This window comes from Marmota marmota, unplaced genomic scaffold (assembly GCF_001458135.2).
Source record: "Marmota marmota marmota unplaced genomic scaffold, marMar, whole genome shotgun sequence".
NCBI classification, from domain to species: domain Eukaryota; kingdom Metazoa; phylum Chordata; class Mammalia; order Rodentia; family Sciuridae; genus Marmota; species Marmota marmota.
Window position 1 is genome coordinate 38842 of NW_026007331.1, and position 4432 is coordinate 43273.

At 36.6% G+C, this 4432-nt stretch overlaps 1 pseudogene; it reads right to left on the reverse strand.

Moving 5' to 3' along the window:
- Window positions 1-1552: 1552 nt before the first annotated feature.
- LOC107133709 lies at window positions 1553-2397 on the reverse strand (annotated as a pseudogene).
- Between the last annotated feature and the right edge of the window lie 2035 nt (window positions 2398-4432).

Here is a 4432-nt window from a genome sequence, read left to right on the forward strand (position 1 = left end):
TGTGTCAGTTTATTATTACAACAATCCTTAAAAGGTCCTGCCTTTCTCTATATCACACTAAAGAATTTTTATATGATATGAGGGCGGACTATATTTGTTTGACTTCCAACAATTGATGGATATTCATCTTTACTATTAGACATGTATATTTGTTGTCCAAAGGAAAAATAAGTCATTATTAAAAACATTCTCATATTCTGAAGTTCTACTACTGAAATACCATTGTAGTCTGTACAGTAATAATCATGCCATAACAAATCACCAAGAAATTTTATCTGGTATTAGGAATAATATTTCTATTTTGTGCCACTAAAACAGAGAATGACCTACAATGGAAATGAGAAAATGATCATTTTAGTCCCATATTGATCAACTGCTTCTATGTGCAGTAAGTATATAAATCTCTCCACCTCTCTGCTTATACTCATTACTCAAAGTGGAGGGAATAACACTCATCTCCAGGCCATGTTGGCCACCTAATGGAAAGAATTTCATTACAATGGGAAAAAATGAGCTTAATAATGAATAAAATTTTCAAATGCCCTGGAGTCTGGAGTGATGTGAATTCAAAAATATGTCTCAGGATGAATCATATTTACCTATACCCTTCTCTTTCGGCTTTTTCTTTAGCATATCCATAGAAATAACTTTTTAAAATTTATGAGCAATCTGATTTTTATTTATACTCTCTGTTGTAGTAAAATGCACATAATAAAAATTTATCATTTCAACCATGGTTTAATTCACAGTTTGATGGTATTAATTGCATTCATATTGATAGGAAACTATCACCAAGATCCATTCACAGAAATTCTTCACCTTTCTAAACTGAAACTTTATACCCCTTTTTAAGTTATGGGACTGGAAAAGGTATGCAACAGAAAAACTGATAAATAAAATGTTGTATATATTTACAATGGAGTTTTACTCAGCCATAAAGAAGAATGAAATTGTGGTATTTGCTAGTTAAGTGGATGGAACTGGAACTATCATGCTAAGTGAAATAAGCCAGACTCAGAAAGTCAAAGGCCAAATATTTTCTCTCATGTGTGGAAGCTAGAAGGAAATATGGAAAACAAATGAGGGTAGAAGATCTTGAAAACAGAAAGCAGATCAGTGGAGTGAGGTAGGCGATTGAGAGGGAGGGAGGACAGATGGGAAAAGGGAGAAATAGTGGAATAAAATTGACCAAACCATGCCATGAACATATCTTTATGTATATTTGTAAACCACCAACTTAAAAAATAAATAAATAAAAGAGTACCAAAGTGAGGAAGGGGAGCAGGTGAAAGGAAAAGGGGAGGGAAGGTAGAAGTACGTAGATTGAAATGGAACAAATGTATAACTATAATGCCCTAATAAAAACATTTTTCAAATTCCCTTTAATCTTGTCCAAAAACCACAACAACTACCATTACACAATGAAACATGAGAAATTAAAGTTATCAACTAGAAAATAATGTAACCAAAGGGGTGGGATTTACAGGTCTAGGTGCTAGCTTCTATTGCTTTGTCCAAACTATCCATCAAATGGACATCAAAGATCCTGAGGTTAGATGATTCTACTGTGGAGCCTCTTTAGGGTACTTTTAATGTTCCTGTTCTGCAGGCTGTAGATGAAGGGGTTCAGCATGGGGGTGACAACTGTGTACAACACGAGGCCACTGCAGCTTTTCTAGAAGAATGTGACACAGCTGAACCAAGGTACACTCCAAAGCCTGTTCCATAAAATAAACAAACTACTGATAGGTGAGACCCATAGGTAGAGAAGGCTTTATATTTCCCACCTGAAGATGGGATTCTCAGAATAGTGGAAACTATTTTATAGTAAGAAAAAAGGATTCCTGAGATGGGAAAAACACCAAATAGAGCACCAACAAAATACATTACTATGATATTGATGAAGGTGCCAGAACAGGAAAGACTGAGGACCTGAGAAGGGTCACAGAAAAAATTAGCAATTTTTACATCTTTGAAAGTAGTAAACTGTAATGCAATCAAATTGTGCAGCTGGGATTCCAAAAGGCTAACAAAAAAAGACACCAAAACTAAAAAGCCACAAAATCGAGGGTTCATAATGGTTGGATAATGCAGGGGGTGACAGATGGCCACAAAACGGTCATAGGCCATCACAGTCAGAAGCAGATCATCCATGCATCCAAAAATGAGAAAAAGAGACATCTGTGTCAGGCAGCCCTCAAAGGAGATGGTTCTATTGTGAGTTTGGATGTTTACAATCATCATCGGAACAGTGGTAGAGGTAAAACAGATGTCAGCCAAGGACAGATTGGAGAGGAAGAAGTACATAGGGGTGTGGAGGTTGGAGTCAAAGCTGACAGCCAGAACTATGAGTAGGTTCCCAAACACTGTGATCAGGTACATGGTCAGGAACAGTCCAAAGAGGACAGGTTGCAATTCTGGATCAGCTGAGAGACCCAGGAGATGGAATTCTAAGATGTCTGTTACATTTAGTGCTTCTATAATGTTTGGACACCTTTAAAATAGAAAGTAGGATGAGGAAAAGGAAACAAATTAGCAAGCGTTGAGCACTCCATATATGCATTTAGTTCAAGCCTTCACAAGTAGTTATCCACATTGAGATCAATACAGATTAAACAATATTTCACATTGTGACATCTTGGAACTCTCTCATTATTGTTTTTCTATCCTTCACCTCCTCTTATACACACCTATTTTATATTATTATTCTTCCACTCACAGCCTCACCCATACTAGGCAAGCCATCTACCCCTGAGCTACCTCCCCAGCCCCTTTTTGTTTCATTTTGATACAGGGTCTTGCTAAGTTACCCAGGTTTGTCTCTAACTTGCCTCAGGCCCCTGAGGATCTAGGATTACATGAGTAGGCAATACCTAACCTACCCTACTAAACACACTCAAGTGAACAATGTTAGAAGGCCCCTAACACCAGGTATAACAAGTTCAGTCACAATAGCATACAGATTATCTCTGGGGAAAAAAGTGTGAGAAATATGTTTTCTCCTTTTAGAAATAAAGTTCATTTTAATTAAAGTAAAGTAAAAAGCAGTCTAATATACCTTATCACATTCTAAGACAATGGTACAAATTCTTATAATGCAGAATATATATCAACCACTTCATAAGGGTTAAAACTGCATAATGGAAACACTAAATTGATAGTTCATAATCATAACACATATTATGGGTCAGTTTTCTCCCAGGATTCTGTCCTTCTATGTATTTTAATTTCCCTCCTTTGTGGATCTAAGTTGTCAGTCTAATATTGTTTGTCTTTTATGAATCATTCAATAGCAATTATCAAGTGTACAAGCAATAATAAATGTTGGCAAGGACATGGGGGAAAAGGTACACTAATACACTGCTGGTGGGACTGCAAATTGGTGCAATCAATCTGGAAAGCAGTATTGAGATTCCTCAGAAAACTTGCAATGGAAACATTACTTGACCCAGCTATCCCACTCCTCAGTTTATACCCAAAGGACTTAAAATCAGCATATTACAGGTAATGCAGCCCCTTCAATATTTACAGCAGCTCAATTCACAATAGCTGAACTATGGAACCAACCTAGGTGCCCTTCAACAGATGAATGAAGAAAGAAAATGTGGTATACATACAAAATAGAATATTACTGAGCCTTAAAGAAGAATGATATTATGGCATTTGCAGGTAAATGGATGGAAATGAACAATATAATGCTAAGCAAAATAAGCCAGTCCCAAAGAACCAAATACCAAATGTTTTCTCTGATATGCAACACTAAGTCACAATAATGGGGGGGGGTGGTAGGGAAGAATAGAAGTACTTTGGATAAGGCAGAGGGCAGTGAAGGAAGGGGAGGGCATACAGGGGTAGGAAAGATAGGAGAATAAATTGGACTTTATTACCCTATGTGCATATATGACTACACAACCAGTGTGATTCCACATCATATGCAATCAGAAGATGAGAAGTTATACTCCATTTATATGTGATGTGCCAAAATGCATTCTACTGACATATATAACTAATTAGAACCAAAAAATAAAAATTAAAAAAGAAATACACACATGCAATGGAGGAAGGATAGCATCTTCAACAAATGGTGTTGGGAAAACTGGAAATCCATATACAACAAAATGAAACTGAATCCCTTTCTCTTGCCATGCCCAAAAGTTAACTCAAAATGGATCAAGGAGCTTGATATCAAATCAGAGACACTGCATCTGATAGACGAAAAATTTGGCTGCGATCTACATACTGTGGGGTTGGGCTCCAAATTCCTCAATAGGACACCCATAGCACAAGAGTTAATAACTAGAATCAACAAATGGGACTTACTCAAACTAAAAAGTTTTTTCTCAGCAAAAGAAACAATTAGAGAGGTAAATAGGGAGCCTACATCCTGGGAACAAATCTTTACTCCTCACACTTTAGATAGAGCCCTAATATC